The sequence below is a fragment of the Aythya ferina genome, assembly GCF_964211825.1.
Source record: "Aythya ferina genome assembly, chromosome: 3".
NCBI classification, from domain to species: Eukaryota; Metazoa; Chordata; class Aves; order Anseriformes; family Anatidae; genus Aythya; species Aythya ferina.
In genome coordinates, this window is record NC_140298.1 from 45,962,067 (window position 1) to 45,988,780 (window position 26,714).

The window sequence follows — 26,714 nt, forward strand, 5'->3', positions numbered from 1 at the left end:
AAAAGAAAATGCATTCAATTCCTGATTACATTCAGTGAATGTTGTTCAAGCTTTGGGAAATTTATTTTGGAAGATACTGGAGTTACAAAAAATCTTTCAGAACAAAGGGAAAAAAAAAAAAGGCAACAAAATGATCTATTGTCCTGCTACTGTCCTGCTGTAAAGTGCAGAGTGATCTCACAGTAAAGTCCAAGGGTGCAGTGTCAATGATGTGAATTTTTATTGTGGTTTGTAACTGTAGTAGTCTGCCTGGGTCTCTTCCCCTGCTTGAAAGAGAGGGGAAGAGAAAAAAAAAAAAGAAACAGAAAGAAAGGAAAAAGTCACATTGGATATTGGCATCCAGTAGAAATGTTTCAGCTTTAGCCAGGAGTTGAATCAGGTCTGCTGTAGCAGGGTGTTTTAAAAACTTTGAAGAATGGGAAAGAGAGCACCAAACTGTGTTGTGTTATACACAGCTGGTTGGTATAAATTAAAAAATACTTGAAAGTCTTTTTTTTTTTTTTTAATGTTTCTTCATGTGATGTTTTTAAACAGAAAATTTTAGAGACTGTTTTAACTCATGTTTTTAAGCTGTAGTTGAAATACATAATTCTGTATATCAGAGAAAAAATAGTATTTTTTTAAATAGATGTAAATTAGTCTACAATATTTATTTTTACTTAATCTATTTTTAATAGAGTATAATATTTGTGTGTTCATTTATGTTTGTTTTTCTGTCTCTGGATTTATAAGTTAACAGAAAAGCATAAAAGAACATGCAGACAGATGTATCCTTCTAGATGATACATCTCACGACATAGGACTGATGCTATTTTTAAAATTTATTTTAAGATCAGTGACTAAGTAAACTTCATGATGTTTTCAGAAATCAGAAAAATTCTGTAGACTAATGGTCTTTAAAATTCTATCTAGTGTTCATTGGTTGATGCATTATTTACTTAGCATAAAGAGAAAATGCTGATATCATAATATAATAGAGTATAAACACACGACAGCTTTTTGTAGAGGATGGTAGAATAGAAGGGATGAGGGCTTCAGAAGATATTAACTGCAAATATTAACAGCATTTTTTTAGGCTTACTAGTTTATTGGGATCAGAATTGGAAAGTACATGAAAAGATAATCTAGTCCATTCCCCTGCCCAGTGCAGCCAGATAACACCTACTAACTTCTGACAGATGTTTATCTAACTTTTTGGGGTCCTGGTATTCCTGTCAAACATTGACTTAGAGCCCCCACTCCTTAAAATTAAAATATAGTTCTTAATCTGGAATCTGAACCTTCCTCCCTCCTTACAGCTTAAACCTATTTCTTTTTGTATTTTTCCCCTTGGAATAACAAAATAAATAGATAAACTATAACTTCATTTCTGCAGGTTTGCGGTATTGCAGTACCATACTGCCTTCACTCTTTCTAAGCTAAGCCCTCTTTTCTAGACCTCTGTTCATCTTCATTGCTCTTTTCAACTGTTCTGTATCTGTCTTGAAATGCCTCACACACAACTGGACGCAGTACTCCCCTTGAAGCAGTAATGCAGCATGTAATAGAAGGGTAATGTTTCATGATTTCCAGGCTGGGCTCAGACTTTTAGTTACTCTTCCAGTGTTTGGCTTTGCTATTCTTGCAGCCTTCTGCAGCTTTCTTTTCTGTAGAGTTCGCTATCTAGTCATCTGTTTTGCATCTTCATATAGTGGATCAGTCTTGCCCATGTGCACTATCTTGCATTTGTCTTGGGATAGCCTGCCACTTCTTCCAGTTTGTCAGAATCACTTTGAATTCAATGCCCAGCTTCCTGGTAGTCTCTTCCCACTTGGTGTCATTCACAGGTTTAATAAATGCATCCGCTATTCACTCACTGAGGTCACTGTGTAATATATCATGGACTCACTATAAGATTAATATATGAGGAATATAAAGTAATATACTTTGTCAAAGGACTAAAACTGTCTACTGGTCCTATTAGTAATCCTTATAATACTAAATCAGGAGCTACAATGGTGAAATGTATGCATGTGCAAGGAATGATGGCCTAGAAAAAAATAAGGAATTGGGAAGTAATAGGATGAAAAGCAACGAGATCCACCTTTCTGTAGAAATACAACCCAATTTCCTAATAATGTAGTATTATGTCTAGTAACAGAACTAGATGTTGGAGATGAGAGAAATAATTCTTCCATTGAATCTAGGGTCACTTTCCCATGTGTCATAGTTCCCAGGGATTTATGAATGTCACCAGAGTAAAAGTCTCATCCCCACCATAGTTTTCCTGTTTACTCTGAATTAGAGATTGGGTGATGACTCTGTTGCTGTTACCAGCTGACTGCCTTTTTTTTGTAGTGACATAAAGGGGAATCTCTTTAAGCTACTCTCAGGTGAAGCATAACTGATATTATGACTCATTTTTCACTCTCAGGAAAGTGGAACAGAATTCTGTGATGTCTGATCAGAGAGATTACTTTTTGTGTGGGACCACAGAAATACATTTATTATTCTTTTGGTACCTTTCAGCCCAAGCAACATGGAATCACTAAGTCCTACAAGTGAAGGTGACCAAGTTATGTTTGGTTTGGGGACTGCACAGGAATTCCAGCAAATGACAGGGAAAAATAAAAAAGACGAAAAAGAAAAAAAAAAAAAAAAGTGGTTTTCTTTCAAATCAGCACTGAATGAGTAGATAGAGAGTGTAAGCCACCATGCTTTTTCACTGTGTGATACTTTGAATGAGCCTTCACAAAGGTTTTCTTCCTCTTTAAATTTAAATCGTTGTCAAATTCTTCCTAAAGTTAAGAGCTGCAAGATTTGATTAGATGAAGGCGGCCCACTGTACACTGAAACACAGTAGACAGGTTGCAATCCCTACTTATCCTGTTGGGCTCACTTAACTTAGACTCTTCCTATTTCATGATAATCCAAATATTGGATTATGTCCCACAGCTGCAGCTTTCTTGTCTCTCTGAATTGCAGAAAAGACCACACCAAACTCAGGAGGAAGTGAGTTCTCTCGGCAAATCTTCATCTCTGTTACCAACGTGCACACTCATTCCCTCAAAAACAGAAAAAACACCACTACTGGGAAAAAAAAAAAAAAAAAAAAAAAAAAAAGTTTATTTGAACTCTTGTAATTATATCTGTCTGGGAGAACAACCAAGGTGTCAAACTATCAAAGTGAAATTCAGAAAAGTCAAGAGCAAGTAGAGACTTGAAGGGGCAAAAGGGAAGTAGAAAAAAAATACCCTGGTCTTTATCATGGTAATAGTAATGAAGCCAAGCTGAAAAAGCCCAGACAATGGGCTGAGTTACTGTACTATAAACTACTTCCTGCCACTGGGCTTCACAAGTCAACTTTACTAAGCTGATTAGGGAACTACAGAGCCACTAGGGTTGTTTCAGACTCAAGGGGAAGCTTGTCAAGCATTAGGATTTGTGTCAATCAAAGCATTTTGGTTTACTCTTGAGAAATGAAAGAGAAGAAAAAACTAAAGAACTGAACCGTGCTCTGTGGTTTACTGTTTACAGATGGGGATGTTTGGGTGGGCAAAACAACATTTCTTCTGCTGGAGAGCCTCACCACAGGGGGCTGAGTGTCCTCACACACTGGCTGGTTTCTGTGCCAGCTGGGCTTGTTAGCAATGTGTAGAAGGTAGCACTTAGATTTCTTTTGTGGTCTCCCTCTCCAAGTCTACAAGCTAGTTTTGTGCTTGGGAACACCCTGGGGAGAGATGAGCTCTGTTCCCAAATCGGTCAGTGAAAAATGATTTTGCAGCCCGTGTTCTGGGAGCACTGGAGGTTCCCTTTCTGGTAAGCTGCCTTGTAAGCTTGCTGCCTCTGTGCATGCATATCCCTTCAGGGCATCTAGCCCTTCAGGGATGCAATCAGGCTTCTAATCAATTAGGCAAATTGACTGCAGGGTTAAGCTATTTCCTATTCATGGCAGCAAACCTGGGTTACATTAACTCCATATTTCCCACGAGTCCTGATCGTCCCCACCTTGGTGTCTATTCAGATGCTTGAAGGACAAAATTATGAAAAAGTGTGATTTTCTACTAACAATGGCCACGCTCTGTTACTGCAAAAAGTAAAATAATTTAGGCAAGAGTGGAAGACTTTTAGCAACCCTTTCAAAGGTTGTTTTAATTTGGATTCAAAGGTGAAGGGAGAAATATTTCAGTAAGCAGATGTGGGAGCATTTTCTATTTAAATCTCACTCATGCAAAGATGCTGTACCTATGAGCAGTCATATCGAAGTCTGGACAATTGTTCATGGAACTAGTTCTGTGTATATTTAAATCTGTAGGTGCTACATGTGGTTATGCTGTGTTACGTATGGAATGCAACTTTAAACAGTCCTGAGGATACAGGTTCCAGATGAAAGCTAAGCAGCACTTTCCCTCTCTGTAGCAAAGGCTTATTTTTATCAGGCTTTGCAAGGAATTCTGCATAAACAAGTCACTGAAGCCTTTAAGACTCCTGGTAGGTGCAGGCTTATTGAAGGGTCAGAGCTGTAGTATGTCAAGTCAGTTCTTCTTCAACATTATTTTGGATACACCAACCTATTGTTTTTATGGATTATTTCCAAAGATGACATCAGGCTACACTATTGTGTCTGATTTAATTTGCTATTCCAATCCAATAGTTTTATTCAGTATCACCTCTTGCCTACCACTACCTGCAGGACACAAATACTATTGCAAATGATACTGTAATCAGTTGCCTTTAGCGTACTGCTGAGCAGCCCCCCAAGCGTGTGGTCTGGGTTCAGTTCTGCTTGTGTTACTACACAATTCTGCCAGTTGCATTAGGCTTGCTCTAGTGGAAGACAGAACAGAAGGTGCTGTGTTAACATCAGCTAATTACATATTAAAAATGGATCCTGTGTTAAGATTCCTGAAGTCCTTTAAAGTCTAACTCCTGTGGCCTTAGCTTACAGTTGGTCCTCAAGTCATGTAATGACTCATTAGAAACAAAACAGATTTTTTATGTTATTATTTTTTGTACTAGATGTGTTTCCTTCAGGAGACAAGAAAGCAACTGAATTCATATATAAAAGCAAAGTTAAAAACTCGATGACTTGGCCAGAGTATCAAATTTTAGAGGATGTCATATTCACACTTGTTTGCAAGCATTTCTTGTGGTTTTTCCATTTGAAAAAATGATGGCAAGGTTGTATTCATGGTTGTTAATCAGTGAATACCCAAATGATGGAAAAAAATAAATTCACAAACCTCTGGTCATTAAATAAGCTGACTGTACTGCTCCCATGTTAACCATGTACTCAACAGAAGAAAGAGACAAACCAGTATGTACATAAAAAGCTGATTAAACTTCAGCTTTATTTTCCTACATATGACAACAATTTTTAGCAAAGCAGTGTTGTAAATTTGCTGTTTCATGTTCTGTGTTGCATGAATGAAGATGTTTCTGTTTGACTCAGATGTCTTAGAGAGAGAAGACCACATTAACACTTAAAGAAAATCCCAGTTATATTGATTAGATCATTGTATTCCCATCTCAAAGTCCTTCTTTTCAATTACCAGAGCAATACAATAGAAATGTAATGCATATTGATCTAGGACCGTGAACTTGGAGGATCCAAGTGATAACCTGCATTTATTGTGACTAAAACAGTCTTCTCCTCATGGAACCAGACTCGTCATTAGGAAGCTGATGGACCTCCTGGCAAACACCTTTCTAAAACTTCTAACAAACACTTAAAAATACAAATGGCTTTCCTGACAGTACTGTTGTCTCCTTAAGATGATGAGCAACTTTAGGAATCTAAGTTGTTTAAAATTTATACCTGATTGTTGTATTATTCCCTGAAGAGGGAGAGGGGGAACTGTTTCCATACTTGAGCTCTGATGAAGTATTTGGTTTCATGGTACAAGAGCCCCAGTCCTCCAGAAATGCAGCAGACCACTTGTAACACTGATAGAGAACCATTCCTGGCAGTGTGTGCAGAGGTGCAGTTCTTCAAGATAGTTCCACAGTCAGATCCCAGGGATGCTGTAATGCATAATGGACAGTGATTTGGCAATAGTACTAGTGCCTTCTTTATATTTTTAAGACTGATGAACTTTATTGTTATTCTCCAAATATATTTCATTTGGAACAGGTGGCTGAAGTGAAACAACCAGTTTGCAGCTGTTGAAAATAATTTCCATGTCAGTGTCCACAATCTGGTTAGTAATCAAATGATGAGTTTTCTTCTATGTTTTGTTTTTTAATGGAGGGTTTACAAGGTGACATAAGAACTATAGAACCTTTCCCAAGTATTGCTTTAGGGCGGGGGACAGGAGACACATGCAAGTATGTGTGTGGGGGCAACTAAAACAAGTTGCTTCATAGTGAAAGCTTGTAGCAGACAGACAGATGGGTGCTAGATATCAGAGGCAGATTGTTTGCACACAGGAATTAATCCTTTTAATCTGTTGTGCAGTTTGGTATAATTGCCATAATGTTGAGCTCAGGACTGACACAGCAGAAATCTGGTAATACTGAGTGGCAGTTTGGGGGCAGGTGAGGACTGCAGCCTGAATGTCCTCTGGCTCTTGAGAACTAAAACTAACCAGAAGGTTTATTTTAAAAGATTCTTTGAAAAATTGCGCTTCTGGTATATCTGCACAGAATACTGGAGGGGCAGGAGTTCACATCTGTTTTCAGCAGCTCCCTGTTCTGCATGAGTACTGTTCTCTACATTGTAACTATGGCCAAATCAGGAGGTTGTGCCACTATTCAATAGTGTCATCCTTGTCTCCGTTTTGCAGATAAAAATTAAATGAAATCCACCAAAAGCACAAAGTAATACGTTTTTGTTACCCTACATAGAAATATTGTATTCTCAAGTATTAACCAGGAAAAAAAATATCAGTCTTTTTTTTTTTTTTTTTTTTTTTTTTTTAAGATCTTCTAGGCTCTAAAGCTGTGGGGATTTATATCTACTGATATCTAATGTGCAGAGATAAGGCTTCCAAGCAAATGCTATCAGGATCCCGGGTAGCAAGATACGAGCTGTGGGTCCTGTGCCTTTGAAAAAATAATAAACTTAAAGTAAGGCTTAATTTCCTAAGAGAACACCAGCTTGCATGTATGAATCTATAACTGTAGTAAGACCAGGAGTAAGCTCTGATTTGTATGGTTTACCACAAAAGGAAATGCTGATTATTTACTACTAATGAAATGCATAAAAACCAAAGGGAAAATCTGAAAGTAAAGACCCATTTTGTTCAAAATGAACATCGTTTTTTTCTTTTTTTTTTTTCTATATGAATGATAGACATTTGATTAAAATAGGAACCATTATTTTAAGCAATAAAAGAAAATCAATTTATAACTAAATACATATTTCTCTCTGTTAGATATAATTTTACTGAAAAGTATCAAAACCAGCAAAACCCAAGAATTGGTTCTGGTAATCTCAGATTATGGGACATCCTTGCTGAATTCATGGATGTATGGCTCTTAAAAACCAAAGCCCTTAAACACTGGTCTTTCACAAGATTCCCCTGCATGTTTCCTCTGATTACTTCTTTTATGTTGTGTGCTTAATAAGCAATGTATAGGTATTAGCTCCAAGTGTTACTCTACTAAAGCAAACCCACTCAGAACAGTGGTTAATTTAGATAGGAATTACCTTACCTATTTTTAAGTATCTACATTAAGTGTCTCATCTCCTGTAGTTTCTGGGGAAGGACAGGCATTGCAGCAGAACATTTATGCTGGGCAAGTCCTTCTGCAGTCTTCTCACTTACCCACCCTGTTACTCACGAGGAATCAATTCTGAGTTAGGCATGAATCTCACCATAGTAACTGTCAGAAATGTACTTCTTCATTCAAAAATTCCAGTGTAAAACCAGTACCTAGGCTCACAGGTGGTGGATAGCTCTAGTTAACTAATAGATGTTATCCAAAGCTGGAGGTAATGATGCATTCAATTCTGAGTACATTGTTAATTGTTATTTGATGTTTTCTAGCCATATGCAGTATCCTTCTCTTGTGGAAGTGTGGCAATGTTTTTCGTTATCTAAAACAATTATGTGTTTCTGCTGTCCCAAGGTGAATTATTTATTTCCAAGAGAATAGAAATGACCTGGTGCCGCTGAGAGACAGAGGAAAACATTTTTCCAGTTTTATCCAGAAGGAAGCAGCTGGAACAGCATTGCAAGAAGTCTTCCTTGCAAAGTGTGCAAAGTTTTTGATGAGTTGAGAAATGAGAATAACAGAGCTACTGAAATGTGAGTACATTTTCTCTGCATAATGATTTGAATCAGCCTATTTTATAGACCACAGTCATTCTTGCAGGAAGTTCTATCTAAAGTTTATTTCTACAGGAGTAATAATAGTTCTTCTGAGTAAAATGCCTATGTTCTCTCATGCAGACTGAAAGCAGAAACCAGATTTATTATAAATAATAAGATATCCAAACACCTTTTTGTAACTGTGGTTACGAACAATGTAGTTCTTAAAGTAATCACACATTCAAATACAAGTAGGTGTGAGCTTTCAGATATACTGAAAGTGAATATTCAGAACATCACATCCTGGTGTTTGCTTCTGAAGTTGAGAAAAACCTGCTGTGCAAGCCAGGATGCATGTTTTGAAAAGTCCATAACTTTGTTATTTTGAAGCCAGATTTCTTCAAACATATTTACCTTCCAGTGATGTGTGCCATTTGTGCCAACTTTGGTACCCATAAAAGAAACTGGTTTAGATTTCTTTGAATGCAGAAATGCATGCAAATACGATTTTCACAGCTCCTTTTTAGACAAATTTGTTTAGTTATTCTGAAGTAACATTTTACTAGTAGCTTCAGTTGAGGGAGAGAATGTGTGATATTGTACTAATGTAAAGAAATGAGCTAGTTAAATGAAGAGACAGAAATAAGTTACATTAGAAAATAGATATCTAATATCATTGTTTTGTACACACAGCACTATAGAGTGGACATTAAAATTAGGTCCATTAAATTCATTGTTTATAGTAAGATTTTTAAGAATAGTTTTTTGGTGTATCTTGCAGTCCAGAGCATCAGAAATCCAGTGCATTAATTTCATATGAAACAATTGCTGTGCCTCTAACTCTTGAAGAGGTAGCCCTGAAGCATCCAGTGCTGATATGATGGTTCTCATTTATTCTACATCATCACCTTCAGTTCCATAAATCTGGGAGCATCAGTTTGTTGTACCAGGTTTGGAGGCTTTGTGTAATTTCTGATTAAATGAGAAGAGATTTGGGTTTGACCTTGCACTCTGGTCCAAACACAGCAACACATAGAGTCCCCAACTGTATTTTCTGTGTATAGTCTCACCCAAACTGAATTAATACCTTTTCCTTCAAAGATAGTGTTAGGTGTCTGCTTAGAATTAGGTCTGATTAAAAATGAGATTGCTCCCTTTGGAAGGACCAAAAGGAGTTCTATAATATTTTGCCTTTGTTCAGAAAGGAGAAAATGTTTCAAAATTTGTGCAATCTCCCCATGACTTATTCTGGCAATAGCAAAGATGTGTTTTGATTTAAGAAGCCCTCAGTGAAAACACTGATGTTCTTAGCTCAAAATGTGTTATTTCAGCTTGCTGGAATGACACAAAGTGTTCTGGGTCAGTTTGGTATTAATCTTTATTCTTACCATGCCCCTCTGATTTATCAGAACAGTAACTCACTTACTAGAGAATACCTCTGCCAGATGCCCACAACAAACCACTCTCCCATGCTGCACCTATTCGTGAAATCTCCAGAGCATTACCAGAGGGGAGCAATCCTGGCATCTATGCAAATACACAGTCCAGCCCAGGGAGCCCCCCTGGGAATGAGCTCCCATCCTTGTGGAATCTGGCTCACAAGCAGGGCAGGTGTTGTACTTGGCTCCAGACATTTAGACTGATTCAATAAATGGAAATATTAGGACTCAGATTTGACTTAGAAACAGATTTAAAATCTATTTTCCAGTTCAAATTAATTGAGTTCTATGAAAATCCTTACTTTCTATGAAAATACTTACTGCAAATACGGCATTTTTCTCCCTACTTAAATAAGTAGCAAAATACTGAAGTATTTTTAAGAAGCTAATATAACTAAAAAATGATGATAATGATAAATCTCTTGTTCAGGACTAATTCTATTAATGTACATGACTTAACTCTCCAATACAATGGTGAACTTGTGTTTGTTTTTTAACTTCAGGAAGCTAAATCAAGAGTTACAAATTACACTGCTAAAGAAGAAATCTCCCAAACTGGAAAAGGATGTGGAAGCTAAAAATGGTCTTTAAAGTATTCTCTAAAAGCTACATCAGGTACAGACAATATAAATACTTAGAAGTCTCAGTATTAGTGATCATCCTGGCTTTGCATGAAGATAAGAATTTTTGCTGCTATTTTATCTTCCTTTTCTGTAACAAACTTGCAAATTAACTTTTCAGAGTGGTCGGTATTACTGCAACTGAAAGCTTATACTGGTATAATGAAACAAGAATTTCTCAGTTTGAGCTAATGCACTTAAAGTACTGAAAATCACAAAACGAGAAAGTTTCTTGATTCTGTGATGCAACTAAGTTGCAAATGTTTTTCAGTTTAAGATCTTCCGTATACTACTACGTACAAGCAACAAAATCAAACATGAAAAAATAAATTAAGCTTCCAATGAAACAATATAATAAGCTTATTTGAACTCAGAAGTTTGCTTGTATTCTTGGTATGTTGAAGAAAACTCTTTGCAGTTTCATTTTACGAAAGACTTTGTAGTTCAAAATAAGTGGGCTATCTTATACTGTCAATAACTGCTTATAGAAATAAATATATCAGAGATACATGTAGCATAGGCAAGACACTACTCAGCCGTGTGAGAGAACTGGACTCTTCCAAAGAAAGAGATAAGAACACTTTAAAAAAAAAAAAAAAAAAAAAAAAAAGGGTCAGAGAAGGGAAAACAAAACAAAACAAAACAAAAACAACAACTCATAGATGGATCATGATTATTGTTTTCAAGTGGAAATGTTCACTGAGAGCTAGGAGTTGTAATGAAACCAAGAAGGAAATGTGTAAACCCATAAGATTTATATAGGTACCTCAACCCCTGCCCATATTTTTTATATACATACATAGGCTGCCTTCTTGATTCCTGAGAACTAATTGGCCAACTTTCAGTTTGTTTAAATATGGATGAAGTCAAAGTGCCAGCAAGTTTTACTCCCCTCCTTGTTCCCCTGCCCCTCCCCACGCATCTCCAGCCCCTCAAACTGTTGGAAGAGAAGCCCTACAGCAGGTATTACAAAACCATGTTACTGGATACAGCTAAGTGAGTAAGACTTTGGAGCATATTTACCATTAATTATAATTTCTTACCTCCAGAAATGGCCGCTGATTTTGTATATCTTCTACAGAACACAATACAAATAACATGTCTTTAAACAGAAGCAATTAAAATGGTAAATATTTCAAAGGTGAAGTCAGTGATGACACTTCACAAAACAACAAAAATAGGATTGGCCAGTGCTCTTTGCAAAAGTTTGGTTATTTTGATAAATGAGTCATAGGAAGAATCTTGCTGAAGTTGATAAGTAGCGCTCTCTTTTGAGCCCTTTTTTTCCAGGATTGATCAATGAGTTGAAGAGTTTAATCCAATTTTTAAACTGAAAATTCAGAGTTTAAACCCAATCACATCAAGATAAAATTTATTTCCAACTACCATTATCAGTGTTTCAAGTACAGATAACTGACAAAACAACATCCGTGCCGTAAAGAAACTTTGCAGCCTTTACTCGTATCTTAAAATGAACCTTGAAAAGAAAATAGCAGTTTTACTAAAATAAGGTGCCTTGTTTCTTTGCCTTATAGGTGACAAGCTGGGAGAAAAAAATGCTGTTTACAACAGACATGCAAGATTTCAAAAGGGATTAGTAGAGACACATTTTGTTGAAGTCACCTAAAATCAAGAACAAAGGTTGTAACATTTTAAAATGGTATATTTCTGCACTTAACTGCTAATAAAAGTGGCTACTAATTGTTAGGCCGAAGAGTTATATGGGAGGGACCATTAACATGTTGTTCTGTTTTTGAAGTATCTGTCTGCATTAACATAGGGCATTGTAGTGCAGATTACATTGAAATGCTGACTACTCTGTGGTAATATTGCTAGGAGGAAAACATTCAATCCTACAGTAAAGGATTAATATTAGCTAACTCAGAAAAGGGAAGTATGTTTTTGATATTTTATATGTTCTTCCTCACAACTAAAGATATTTATTTCCTGTGAACATTTAGCATTTCTGGTTTCCACAAGTTTTTAACCTAAACCAAAGCAGTTACTAACAGTACAAGAGCTTTGACATTAAAGCAGGCTTCTTCCTGATAAATCTCTTGTACCTCAGGAGAAGTAGAGAAGGAAACATCACAGATCTCAGATCTAAGCTTTAGTTTTACAAGAAACTCAGATTGCCAAGGATGAGGTTAGTTTTCTTTGCAGCAGTCAGCCTTGTCTAAGAGAAACCAGTACTTGTAAACTGCTAAAAAAAACATATATTTGGATCAATGTGATGAGATCAGTCCAAGTCAGTACCAAGTCCTCTACCATTACCACACTAGATTTTCAGATGTACATTTTCATAACTGCTTGTTTTTTTCCAAAATGAATTAAGTGGCAAAAAAAAAGAAGGGAGAAAAAAAAAAAAAAAAAAAAGTCAATTTTATTTGACACAACCAGGAAAAAAAGAAGCTTATTTCTTTGCATATGTTAATCAGTCCTCTCTGTGCATCTATGTTATCCCTTCGTGGCCGCAGACTGGGAGTGGATATGAGTACTGAATTTCTTCTAAGCTGAAAGGTACGCCACTTCCATCTTCTCCCCATCCCCTTTGTTCTTCCCTCTGAACAAAGGAGTTTCCCCTACCAGGCTTCCCCTCTCTTTGCTCTCCTTCCCCTCGCCACCCGTGCCCCTTCCCCCACCTTCTTGCCCTTCTCCTGCCTGTGCTGGCTGCCTTCCCACCCTCCCTGCCAGCAGGCCTGCCTCTTTGTTCCCACAGCACTCTGGAGCTGTGCAGCCAGAGCCCAGCTCTCTTTTTCTCATGGGGGAACTTGGGTGGCTTGAAGCCCCACTGACAGAAGACAAGGTGGCAGAGGAAAGAAGGAACCATCACATGCCTCAAGAAAACACTAGCATTAAGCACAATCATATATTCCTCCAACAGGACATGCAAAAGTCCAAGGAAGACTGCATGCAACTCACTTGCAATTATGACATATTGCTGTTCAAGACATCTGTATAAAAGTAAAGACTTTCCTTCGTAATGTGTCTTAACAGCATTTTTAGAAGTACAGTTATACCTGTGAAGGAAAGTGTAGTTAAGGTAAAAAGTCAGTTTGGGGTGAAGTTTCCTCTTAAGGTTTTTAGAAAGCTTTTATGTGTAGAAATAGTAAGTGCCTTTTCAAACCAATGTTTGAGTTTTTAGCAAGGAACTAGCTGTTAGAGTACAGAAAGGCTTCAGGTGCATAGCATTAACCTGTTGGTGTGGTGGTGCCCTGCATAAATGAAGTACAGCCTCTTTCAAGAGGGAGAAAGCACAACTGTAACTTCCCCAGCTTTGCAAGGATAACACAGTCACCAAAATTTCCTATTAGAACCATAAAAGACTTTCATAAGCGATAAAGTTAAGATTACCAGAATAACTACCAAAGGAAGTTTCAGCATCCAAGAAAAAAAAGTTTGAAGTGAGGTGTTTCTTATCTATTCCCCTCCTTTAATAATGTTACGATTGCAAAAGAAGCACCTTTGCTTTCTACTCAAATTCTTCCAGCAGTTTTAAAAATCCTGCCTGCCTCCAGTCTCAACTGTCTCCAGTTGAGACAATCACAGCGTGCTACTTATCACCGTGTGAATGGGATGAGCAGCAGTCACACCAGTCCTGCAGTCTGCTGTGGAGCAGGATCCCCTGGGTTGCCTGGCAATGCCGAGGAAGCTGAAGGTGCCTACACATTCATTATCCCTAATATCAGAGATCAAAAGGGTCGAGCATTGCTCTGCGGCACAGCACATCAATGACTTTATAGAAGAGTTCTCTTGCTTCCTTAGGAACCTATGAAAACCAGCAGACACGAATAGGCACTAAAAGCATTTCTCTAAAAGTTCACTTTTGCTGCCTGTTTGCATACCTCTCTGGGACAGAACAGAAACTTGCTGGCATTTCCACCTGAATCCTCCCACGCATTGAAAACAATGAAATTCTACTTGAATTAGGGCAACAGGAGAGGCAATTTAAAGGGGCCCTAAGGATTCAGTCTTTTAATCACAACTGTGACAAAATGCTGTCATCCTTCCCAGCAATTCCCCAGCAATTTACAGTATACCAGTGTAAGAGGAGGAGATCTTGCTTTGTGAGGAAACCTGACCAGATAACCAGATCTTCCAATCCCCTTGCCTTTGCATTATTAAGCTGATCCTAGTGATCACCAGGTACTCTGGCATCCTGAAGCCACTTGGGAGCTACATTCTGACCCTGATGTTGCATCTAATGTTATTTGGTTACCAAAGTCAATGCAAACTTTTGATGAGGAGAGCATTTCCACAGGACTTTGTGAATGCACACTAGCAGCTCCATCAGTCTCCAATAGGAGTGTAACAGTTTTTATTATAGGAGCAACCTAAAATTGCTTAATTCAGCTGAGCTGTGTTTTAGACTGCTCCCCAAAAGGGGTTTTCTTCCTCTGTCTGAGACAGAGACTAAACTGCTGGGCAGCTTTTCCTGGTACTGGAACCCTCAGACCTAGCAGGTGTATTTAAAAAAAATAAAATAAAAAATGTAATTAGAAACTTGGGAAAGAGCTGACTAACTTTGGAGAGAACTTCCCAAAGTGAAGAAAACCTAAACAATTTTTTTTTCTTTTTTTTTCTTTTTTTCTTTTTAGACATTGTTGGTCAATTTCCTGTTAAACAATTGCTCTAACATAAAAAGATTTTGTTGGCCTCCCAGTTCACGTAATGAAAGCGAAGGCAGGTAATGTAAAGGCCAATAAAATACCTCAAGGATTAATCTTGTCTTCAAGAGATGGTGATGTTCCTAATTTATGTGCTGGTATATCAACAACTGTGAAAAACAAATCATTGTTTCATAATTTGTTTGAAAACATTACCAACCTCTGGTAAGTACCACAAAGAGAACAAACTATATATTTGGGTCTGACTTCTGAAATATTGTAATTCCTAGAACTCTGCTAGGTTGTATATGCTCCCTCTCAAATCAATACCTGCTTTGTCATCACCATTGCAGTCGTCAAACCCAGGGTATTTTAATCTTAGCATCCTACCCGTAAGATGCTTAACTAACTGGAAACTTTGTGAAAACTTTCCATACAGTAATCATCAATTGAAGTGCTGCTGACCAGAAAGGATTCTTATAGCAGCCACCCAGCAAACAGTTTACTTACAATCCTGCTGCTTCTGAGCATATGTATGCAATTTATCTCAGTACTGGATGCAACTATTTCATAGAGAGTTTCTGTAGACAATTGTTTGAGAGACTTATTAATGTCTTTTTCTAAAGTTTAAGAGAACATTCAGAAAACAACAGGAATGGTAAACTCCTAGCAGAACTTTTGGGGAATACCTACCTTCCCCTCCTGTTTTGATGGTTCTTCCCTAAAGAGCCAAGTTTAACAACAGTCTGGTTGCATTCTCCAGGCAAATATCAGAGATACTGTAGGGCATTACAAGGCTCACAACACCTCTTGCGCTGAAATTAAGAGAAAATAAGGCTCTAGGGAGGGAAAGGGTTTAAGCGGAGTGAATATAACTGAAGAAGAGTCTAAGACTTTGTTTGTCCCTCTTAGGCTTTTTCAATATTAGACAGACCATGGTTTCATACAGATCACCTAGGGTAGGTAAATGCCTTACTCACCACGAGGTCACCTTTGTATGACAACTGCCTTGACTCTGGGTCACCCTATAATTATGGCTTCAGGGAGCCCTGATCCAGGAGGTCTGCCTGGGCCTGCCTAAGGTAGGAGCTGCACTGAGCTCAGCCAGGAGAGCAAGATGACACACGAAACATGGCAAAGGCCATCCGTAAGGTCTGGGCACAAGCCACCTGCTATCCCCTGGCATGGCACAGCATCAATATGGGTGCAGGACCTCAGCTCACCTGAGGCTGCAGTTTTTACTGCCCTCAGGCTGAAAAGCACTGAAACCCATTTCCTATTGCCTGAGAAACGTTGTAGCCTCCAGCCCTTTGGTAAGAAGCAAGAGCGGTAGCACCACTCTTGCCAGAGGAAGAGCAAGCCAGCTGGTAGCCTAAGGTCTCCCAGCAGTCGTTTTCCTTTACCAGAGCTCCTGAAGTAGGTCCTTTCTGATCGAAACTGCTGTGTCTTTCTGAAGGGGCAGCATCTGGGAGGTAGTGTAGCCCTCATGGCAGTAAACTGTGGTCAGAGGCTCAGGCTGTGTGGGCGTGCATTGTTCCCCAAAACCACTTCTGAGCAACTGTGCAGCCCCCAGCACGGCTGAGTTTCCACAGTGCTGTGGCTGCATGTGCACTGGCTGCAGGTCAGTGAAATCTCACTATATATACACATAAATATATATACACACAATACTTGGATCATGTATGTGATTTACTTTTATGCAGAAGGATTTTTTTAAGCCTGGTTGCTAACTGCTATTAGGGTTAGTAATCATTGCATTTACTTTCTGATGTTATTGAAGCTGAGAACATAACTTCTTTACGAATGTAAAACCATACTCTCAACTTGTGCAAGAATATATTCAGCTTCTACATAGTTACCCTCGTCCTCAAGATAGATGAGTCAGCTATTTACCAACTGTAAGGTATTGGATAGAAATGAAGGATGGAAAGTAAGAAACGTAATGCCATGGTGCAAACCAGGACACGGTGTGTCACTGTGTCTGGATTTGTAAGCTTCAATTCCATTTTTTTTCCCTGTAGAAATGATTTAGAAATGATGAGTACTGTAGTAATCATTCATTGTGAATTTGCAAGGAGGAAAAAGACTTATTGAAAAGCTAATTTGAACTGTTTTTTTTTTTTTTTTTTTTTTTCTTTTTCCATTTTTTTTTTAATCATAATTTACTCATAAATTTGCATCTGGATGGAAAATTATGGGGAGTCTGTGATTTAAATCTGAAAATTACAGTGTGTCAAGTCCTTAAGATTTTGCTTGGTTTAACTGGCTGAGGTTCAGAATACAACTTCTTTCTTCAGTGAAAAATGAAGCAAAGCAAAAGAGTAGCACTTACTGTTTGTGTGCTTCTTTTCTTAGACTAACAAAGTGTATGATCAAAGCCAGCCAAGGGAACAATGAGAAAGAAAACAACCCGTTTCATTCTGCTGCACTGTAGTCTTTTAGCTGGCTGGTTACCGGTGATGGGAATTGACTCAGTCTCTAAATTTTAACTGAAGCTCCACTGCATGTGATGGTGGTGTAAGCCGGAAGTTCAGTCCTAGGTGAAGAGCACTCAAAAATCTAAAAAATTTTCTTTCCCTAATATGAATATTTATAGCAAACAACCAAAAACAACAACAAACAAACAAAAAACACAACAATATTTAATCCAGTCACCTCCAGTAAAAGAAATACTTTTGAAAGCCAGTAGCTGGCATTTTTTTTAAAATGCAAGATCTTCAGTCAATTTCCCATGAAAAGTACAGCTTCCAGCAACCCATAAAAAGACTTCCTTTTCTTACAAAGTCTCTTAGGCTGTGACTTTATGTAGAATGAAGAAAGTAATTTCAAAACAGGTATGAAATGGGCAAATGCTTTTCTTTCCCTGAGGTTTGCATGGGTTTAATGTCTTGAAGAAGCCCTTCACCAGGACTGTTTCAGCAACAGAAGGAATTCCTCCAGTGGTATGCAGAAAGCTCTTCAGGTACACAAGGAAGGGAAGACAGTGCCTTGGCAAGCATTTCAAGATTTCTACGTTGAAACCTAGTAATAAAACAATAAAGTAGAAATGATTAGAAACACTGGGGATTTAGTATCAGAGTTTCTCAATTGAGGCATCTGAAGTACACTAATTGAAAACGCCTCCCTACCCCTTACGGTTACTGTTTCTTTTCTATTCAAATGATGTATGAGTTGGTCTAAAGCTGTTGAAACTTCACTTTCTGTAGTTTGATGCTAATTCAAGAAAAGATGCATCCTCCATAAGTAATTGTTGTGTAGAAGTTCATGTTGCTTTGTTAACTTGGATAATTTATGTATTTTTCATCTTTTTTTTTTTTTTAAATATTTCAAAAATGCAGATCATGTTTTGAATGGTGATTGAAACTTCATACAGATTTTTAAAAGAACACAAACAAACAAACAAAAAACTTAGATAATACTTCAAATATGCTGGGTATCACTCCTTTCTTCTGATCTTTGTCCAAGTCAGAACATTGGCAATGCTAGGAAATGGAAATTTTGTTAAAGTCTTTGTGATTGGTTAAATGGTGTAAGTTTATATCCCAGACGACGCTGTGTCATTGTCTGCTGATGTGTATTTTTTGTAGAGAATGAAGAGGAAAGGATCAGAAGGGAGACTAGAAGGAGATTATGTAGATATCCGCAGTCAAGATGGCTGAGTATCACTTGAATGCTTAGGATGTATTGGACCCCCGGTAGAATATGAAATTAAAAGGGGGTGGGTCTTAAAAAGATCATCTCATAAAGTGGTCAAATTTGAAAAAACAAAATATATTACCCCTATCCCCCCTACCCCCCCCCAAAAAAAAAAAAAAAAAAAAAAAGAGAGAGAGAGAGAATTTGTTTTGTTCTGCTTCTATAGCACCAAATGAGTACTATACATGCTTACAGAAATTTATTCTTCAAAACATTTTAGAGAAGCACTCCACCTTTCTCAATATAATTTAATTATTGAACATGTATTTTAAAAAATGTGGATTAGAATAGAAAGGGTGCTTAAGTTTGCAGATGATGTAGTTACAGTACATATTTGGCATTTCCCCCCTCCTTTTTAATTTTTTTTTATTGCAACCTAGAATCATTTTGTTGGTTTATCTATGTATTATAATTAAAATCAAGCTGTCTTATGTCTCTTACCTACAGTTTTAACTATAGAAAATATATACCAATAAAATAAAATAAATACCAAGAAAAAAAAAAAAACAAAACAAACAAAAAACAAACAAACAAACAAACAAAAAAAAAAAACACTGTTGTATTGCATGAATTCAACTGTACTGATTTTTGATAGATATCTGAGAAGTGTCTTGGGACCTTGTAACAACCCAAGCCCACTCCTGTTGATTTTAAAGCCATCCTTGTTAGTCAATGTTCAGTTTTGCAATTGCCTGTACATTCAGGAAATTTGTATAGATAAGTGGAAGAGGGAAAATACCTTTTATTTGCAGAAGCTGAGGAAGGTAAAAAGTCCCAGCAAATGAGAGAATACACAGTTTTCATAGGAATCAGAAGGTTAAGTTAAAACTTTTTTTCATCTCTAATGTTACATATACTGTGATACAGAAGAGATTTTCTTTTGTTTCCATCCTTCAGATGGCTTTTGCAAGGCACTTAAAGCCTGGAGAAGACATGCCTCTACCCCTCATGACAGCTGGCTGATTCTAGGGAAGAAATATTTGTGACGCTTTGTGGGGTGGGGATTCCTGCTGAAAGACAGACCAGTGTCCTGTGTATCTAGCTAGTTGTTTTCTTCTACCTTCTTTTTTTTTTTTTCTTTTTTTTTTTTTTTTTCCTTTTTTTTTTTTTCCTCTTTTCTTTTTTCCTTTTAACGATTAAGCCCCAAAATGTATCAGACTTCTGTGGGTAGATGTAAGCGTGTGAATCCAGTTTAATTACTTAATTTCTGCAATTGCTTTACTCAGTGTGATTGAGGCTAACACAATCAGTAGGGAGAGTAAAGCTGAAAATATGCACACCTCTCTGTGCCTGGGGCCAGGTGGGAAACGGAGGCTGGAGGGCATTGAAGTACCCCAATTTTCAAGCATTTTGGACTTAAGCAGGACTTGTGTGCATTTAGCACCACCGATGAAGGGTAACTCATTCCTTCAGGTATTTAACTTCAGGCGCCTGGGTGTGTTGCGCTCTGAGCTGGTTTGGTTCTTGAGCCCGGATATAAGCAAGGAGAAGGTGGCGTTGCTGCCTTGTCAGATGTAAGGGCACGGAGGCAGAGAACTGATTTCAGGTGTTTATGAAGAGATGTCTAGGAGGAATTGACTGAAAATTAGGCAGGGTAAAATGTGTACATCACATGAGAAAAAAAGGTAGCTTGCAAGTGAGATATGTTTGCAAGAGTGTTTTTTTAAGACAAGCAAAGGAAACTTCGGGATCTGGATAAAAGGAGGTCTTTGCTAGACCCTGCAGGGAAAAGCTTTTCTTCTCTGTGTGATGCTGTTCCTGGATATTTGGCATGAAACATGGTGATTTTGCTTGAAAATACATGGGGCAGCCAAAAGCTTGTAGGTAGTTGTGCCTTCCCGAGAGATCGGCTTCCATAAAACTGAGTTCCTTTAAAGGAGGTGCCATGCTGTCAGCACATCTGTCTCGAGAAAGGGAAGGAAGCACCGAAGGTGGAGGATTGCCGTTCATTAATTGCATCATATTGAGCTTCCAGGCAGACAAGTACTTGAGACAGCCAAAAGGTGGAGATTTTCAGGTTCCTCCCCCGGCTTTTTCTTTTCCTCCCCCCTTCCCAAAAGAAGTGCTTTGCCAAAACCTCCCTGTGGCAACACCAGGGATTTTAAAGAGGAGTCAGAACCAAAGAATTTCTGGGAATTTGCTGAAGTTCAATCCTATCTTTTCTGGAAGGAAGACTTGTTATGTATATAATCTGTCATGTTACACCCCTTCTCCACTGTAATTCAGGGTACAAAACAAACATAAATAAATAAATATATAAATAAAACAGGCACAAATTATTACCCAGCTTTGCAAATGCAAGGGTTTTAAGGGTTTTCAGCTGCTTACTTCTACTCTTATAAGAGAATTATGGGGGCGTTCGTTTTTTTGTTGAGTCCTATCCTTGTAAGGATTACTTGTGGAAAAACTTCCCTTGCTTTCAACAGAAATTTCCCCTGGGTGAAAACTGTAGAATCTAGCTGATGTTTAATAACTTTTTAGCATAAGGGTTCAGTAATAAAGTATGTTTGTGGATTTTCTAATTTCTTTATCAGAAAAGGATACCTGACTTACTTAATATTGTGTCTATTTCGAACACCATAAACTTGTATTTGTAGATGTGAAAAAGGGAGAAAACTTCTTCGAGGGCAAAGCTCAGTGCCTGTTGAAGGCTACATTAAGTGCATCGCAGCCATTACTATTTGAATAGAAATCTATTTACAGTACATGTAGGAGACAACCTAATGTGTGAGACGAGACATTTGCTGAAAATGAAGTCTTGAATTAAACTCTATTTTTATCAAAGTTGCCAGTGCATTGGGACTTGACGATTTTTTTTTTTTTTTTTGCCATTGTTGTTTGTTTTGTGTAGTTTTTTTTTCCCCTTAACATAAGGTGCCTTGACAGTAAAGCAGTTCTTTCTCTGCTGCTCAGACTGGCCCTGTCCTTGGCATCTGGTTTCTTAAAGAAAAAATTTTTGCAAAGCCAGTGATATACACCAATAATAAGCTGTCTATGGGGCAGAATCTGAGAAGGCTTCCATTAGTGGTGTTTGTGTTATCTTTTTCTTTACTTTTCTTTACTTTTTTAAAAAGTAAGAAATATAACACAGTTGAGATTTCTTTTAATTCAACTGAAGAATAACAACTCATTTTAAAAAGCTGAGGAAGGCAAACAAATGTTTGCAATGTGCCTGGAAGATTATTAATTTATTACATTAGCAAGGATGCAAGTGGAAAGTCCGTGACTGAAAGCAACTTGTTGGCTTAACTGAGCACACTTGTTAGCATCAGCAGATTTCATTTCTGAGTTCTCACATGTGAGAGTACCTCTGAAAGAACAGAAATGTAATGCAGATTTAAAATGCTTAGCATCTCTTACATGATGGCTATTTTTTTTCTCCTTTCACTGATATACCTGGGGATATTTTTGGCCTTTTGAATGTGTACTCTGGAATAACACTGAAGTTGGGTCAAAAGTTTCCAGTACTCACTGGTAGAAAATTCCCATACCATAGTGCAGAACAACAAAAAGGGCAAATGACAAAATATCTCTTGAATTAGAAGGTTTCAAAAGTACTAACATGGATAGATATGGTTGAGAGCAATGTGTTTTTCTGTTCCCATGCAGAAGTTAGGCACACATATTTGTAAAGAAAAGGTCAAGACAAGGCAGGAGGATTCAGTGAAGATTCAGAGTTGTATACAGCAAGAATACTGATGTGAGTACTCTAGACTGCTGTGTAGCACAGCGTTGATTGTCAAAGTGGCTATCAAATATTATGTTTGTATTTGCAAAGGAGGGGACAAAGATGTTATTTTTGAAAGATTTTATCCAATTAAATTCCTAACCATAAAAAGTTGGGTGCACCTGAACTCTTCTTCTTCCTTTTTTTTTTTTTTTTTTTCTTTTTTTTTTTCCTTTTTCTTTTTCATTTTCTTTTAGAGATCTTAGCCTATGCTTCTGTCATTAACTTTTAAAATAAATGATTCACCTTCTTTAATTATCTTACATCCACAGGGGAATGTAAGAGCTTTTATGAGAGTATGGGAGGAAGCTTGTGAAGAATCTTTCTCAGGTCCCAGGGAGTAAAAAGAAATAGCTGTCCCAGTTAGACTCTCTGCTGTTTTGTTGTTCTTCTTGGAGAATTTGCTGTTAGGCTGTTGGAGCCAGTGTTGAAAATAGGAAACTTAGTGCACAGTGTGATCAAAAATGTGCCTCCACAATGTTTGGAACTAGTTAACCACTACTGCTTACTATGAAAAGGTAGCACAGATTTTCTAGACAAGGGACCCATACATTTTCCTAGCAACCTGCAAGAATATTTATGAAAACTCAGGAATGCAATGAGCATCTATGGATCTGAGCTAGATATTAAAAGTAGTTTCACAAGGATGAGCAGTTTTAATTAGCCTAAAGGTCAGAGGCAGGGTGGATCAGACAAGCATTTAAAGTAAAATTGGCTTTCAAAAAAATACAGCTGTAAGTCTTCATGCTTTGGGGAATAAGCTTGTCAATAGAACCACAAAGGCACTGCCCCACCGACTGGAAGCATTACAAAATGATCTGCATAATCAGGGGTGAAGGGGCACGTCTTCCTGCGTAGCAGCTAACCACTGTTAGACAGGACATCAGGCTACGTGGACCACTACTCCTAGGTCACAGCTGACATTTTCTTAGCAAGGGCAAGAAATATTTTCTGGCCCTGGGAAAGTGTCTGACGTGCATGGATTTCAAAGAGGGGCCAGGGTGTCTGTCGTGTCTCCTAGGCACTCCCAGCACTGCCTCCTGTGGCACATGCACTGGTGGTTATTACATGACGTGGTCCCGACACATTCATCATTTGCTGCTCATTCATCATCTCTGTTGTATCTGCATGTGGTACTGACAGCATAGACTGCTAGACAAAAAGATACCGCTTAAATAGTCTCTTTTTACTATGCGGACTATTTTTTTAAACAAATTGGAAGTGCAAAACAAGCCAACTTCTGCATCATGCTGGAATGAGGTGGAACCAAAACAAGGAGTTTGGTAAAAGTGCAAGTATTCAGAAAGAATCCAGCAGATAAAATACACCCTTGTTAGGGAACCAGAGTATTAGCATTACCTGTGAACAAAGATACTAAATTTTTGTTTTGACATGTAATGACATCTTATTATGCATTATTAGCTTCTCCGGTACTTACTTTCATTGCAAATGGTTCCAGAGAAAATAAGGATGAGATATTACCAAAGAAATTTGCTATGGAATATTTTCACTAAGAAGAGAAAAGCTTGACAAAGTAGAGATACTGGAGGCTTGCCCAAGGCGAGATGGAGGGTCACTCTCTCAGAATCAGCTCTCTTGGCTCCCAGCCCCTTGTGCTTTAGATTAAATCCACAGTCTTCCCACAGCTCACCTCATCAGGTGACAAAGGCAGAAAAAAATGGCCAAGACCTGCTTAGCCTTTGCTGTGTTCAACACAGAGAACTGTAGGAAGCATTCCTGTTTGCCAGAGCTTGGTGGGTACATTTAATGTGGAAAGACTGATGGTTTTGAAACATTTTACACTCCTGGTCATGAAACAGAGAAGCACGAGCACCTCTGAATGTCTCAGAAGCTGCTCTCCAGGTCTGAGTGCTGCATGACAAGAAGCGGGCATTGCCCATTGTCTCCCTGGGGAGACCAGCAGAAGCTTCTTCAAGGAGCTGTCATAGCAATAGTTTCTGTTCTCTCTGCAGTTGCCACTTTGCAGTGAATGCTGCCTTGCTTATTTAGACCTTGCCCAGATTTAGAGTTGTTGGTGTCATGGTCCTCTGCATGTCTTCTGCTCTGTGTTTTCCTCTTAGCAGACCTGCCCAGGATGATGCACAACATAAATGCTGTATACATAATGGAAAACATGATTTACAGGAAACAATGGCGGTGACTTGATCAGTCTGGGAGTTTTTCACTTTCCTAAAAATACTAATATGAAAATATTTTTATCAGGTGTGGCAGAGTCCTCACTGGAGAAGCAGGTGTGGGTAAGATTAAGAGTAAGATGAGGAGAGCAGAGCTAGGTGGTGCACACCTGGGAAGAAGGGAGCTGGCTGTGTTTAGAGCAGTGTGAGAGGCGGCAGTGTAGGGGCCTCGAAAGTGGTCAGAGGTTGTAAAGATGTGTTACTGGTGGGTATCAGTAGCGTCTGACTCAGGTAGCTTCTGTGCTGTTTTTTTAATAGCCACAACCCTACTGAGACAGGCAGCGAATTTGATTTCAGAAGCTCCTTATTGGAAAGCTGTCCAAGTGCTTTTATTTCATACAGATGAGGGAGTTACCTAGAGCCAGAAGTCAGGAATAATCTTGGCCGTACAGGGCTCAGAGGAAGCTGTAAGCCCCCAAGGCAGCATTCAAGGCAATTGCAAGTTCCAAAATAGAGAGTCAAGATTTAGGTACAAGTTGCCAGCTGAATAGGAAAAATGATAGCCTTATTTTTAAAATAAACAGTGTTTACCTTGTCTGTGGAATGGTGAGGGAGAAAGGAAGAAAATGGTTGAAAGGGCAGAGGAAAAAAATGGAAAAGAAATTGATTTCTTTTTAAAATTCTGCAGTTACCAATCAGGACTCACATCTTTGTCTTTTTCTAGAGGCCTTGTTATTTTGTAGCTGTGAAGCACCCAGTTCTCAAGCCCTACAGTAATCTCTATGAAGTGCTCAAAGGAGAGGGAAAGGAAAAACTATGGATTCTCTACTGCCCTTAAGTCTGTTTTCGGTATTAAAAGAACTGTAAAAGGAGTACGGATACTTAGCACTGCATATTTTTGATAAAGAGGGGCAGTACTCAGGGCAAATGTGAATATTTCCATTAAAATATGTTGTTTTTGTTATTAATAATATCAGAAATCTGAAGATTTCTGCATTTGCGACTTGAACATTGACTTTTCAGCTCACCTTGACGTATCTTAGCAAGAAACATTCACTGTGGTGTGCTTTGGGAACTGTGTGGGTTCAGGCATAGAAAACGTTTATGATAGGGTCTCTCAGCAGGACTCCTGGTAGGATGCTTATGATGAGGCAAGCCCTGTCATTGTACTCCCGAGGTAGACTGCATCTTCAGTGCGGGCTTTGCTTTGTTTGTTTGTTTGAAGATTATCCTTTACGCCAGGATAAAGCAGAAAACAGCATCTCTTGCTCTGCTGCTTCCCTTTGCAGCCCCAGTGGTCCATCACGCCCGAACCTCTTTTGTTTTTAGAGAAATGGCCTGTGAGGAGGGCAGCTCTGACTTGTGCCATCTGCTTGCTCCTGCCACCTCTCACAAGATTGTTTGGTTTGAGTAGCTCTAGTGTCATAACTGATATCTTTAGGTACTGAAAGGGTATTCTACCTAAACATTTTGAGTCTGAGTTGGAAGTAATCCTCACACAGGTTTGCTGATGCAACCCATCCTTTAGCCAGCCTCTCCCTTAAGGGCTTTCACGGGAGCCTCGGTTTATTTGGTTGTTTTTCCCCAGTTGTTTGTCGCCAGGGGAAGTTTGATCATTGACTTTCATGCAGGCAGCCTCAGGATCTGAGCGCTTGAGCCGGAGAGGGTACTTAGCAGTACTCAGGCACGCATCTCCCCGAGCCACCAGGAGTTTTGCCACCTCGGGGAGAGGCAGGGTGCCACCCTCCCGCTTGCTGAGGGCAAAGCGAACCCAAATCAACATGTGCTGCGCTGGGACTGCTTGAAAAGCGAGTGGGTGCTTTGGGGAAACGTGTGGATGCGTTAAGACTCTGGGGAGAAAAAAAAATGTGAAAATAAGAACGAGTGGCGCTCATTTTCAGTGGCACTGACGGGGCGGGCAGAGCGGTGGGCTCCGTCCCTTTCCCTTCCCCTGTCCCCCTCGTCCCGTCCCGCCGGGGCCATTTCCTCGCGCCCGGGCGCTTTGATGGCGGCGCAGGCAGGCGGCGGTGCGGGCCGCGGTCTGATATGGCCGCGGGGAGCCAATGGCGCCGCCCGGGCGGGCACTTCAAAGCGGCGGCCCGCCAATGGGCGCGGGCCCCCCGCGGGCCGCGTGATGTCAGCGGGGGCCGTTTATGGCCGGTATAACCGCGGCCCCCTGCCCGCCGCGGCGCTCAGGGCAGGCAGCGGGGACACCGCAGCGCTGCCGCCGCTCGGGGCTGTGCTGTGCCGGGCCGG

At 39.0% G+C, this 26,714-nt stretch overlaps 1 long non-coding RNA gene across 1 annotated transcript; it reads left to right on the plus strand.

Moving 5' to 3' along the window:
* Positions 1–2,985: 2,985 nt before the first annotated feature.
* Positions 2,986–12,088, plus strand: LOC311433982. The gene is made up of 6 exons (XR_014691166.1): positions 2,986–3,218; positions 6,113–6,179; positions 8,053–8,231; positions 9,016–9,184; positions 10,177–10,288; positions 11,829–12,088. It is a non-coding gene; the product is annotated as an uncharacterized lncRNA (long non-coding RNA).
* Positions 12,089–26,714: the final 14,626 nt, after the last annotated feature.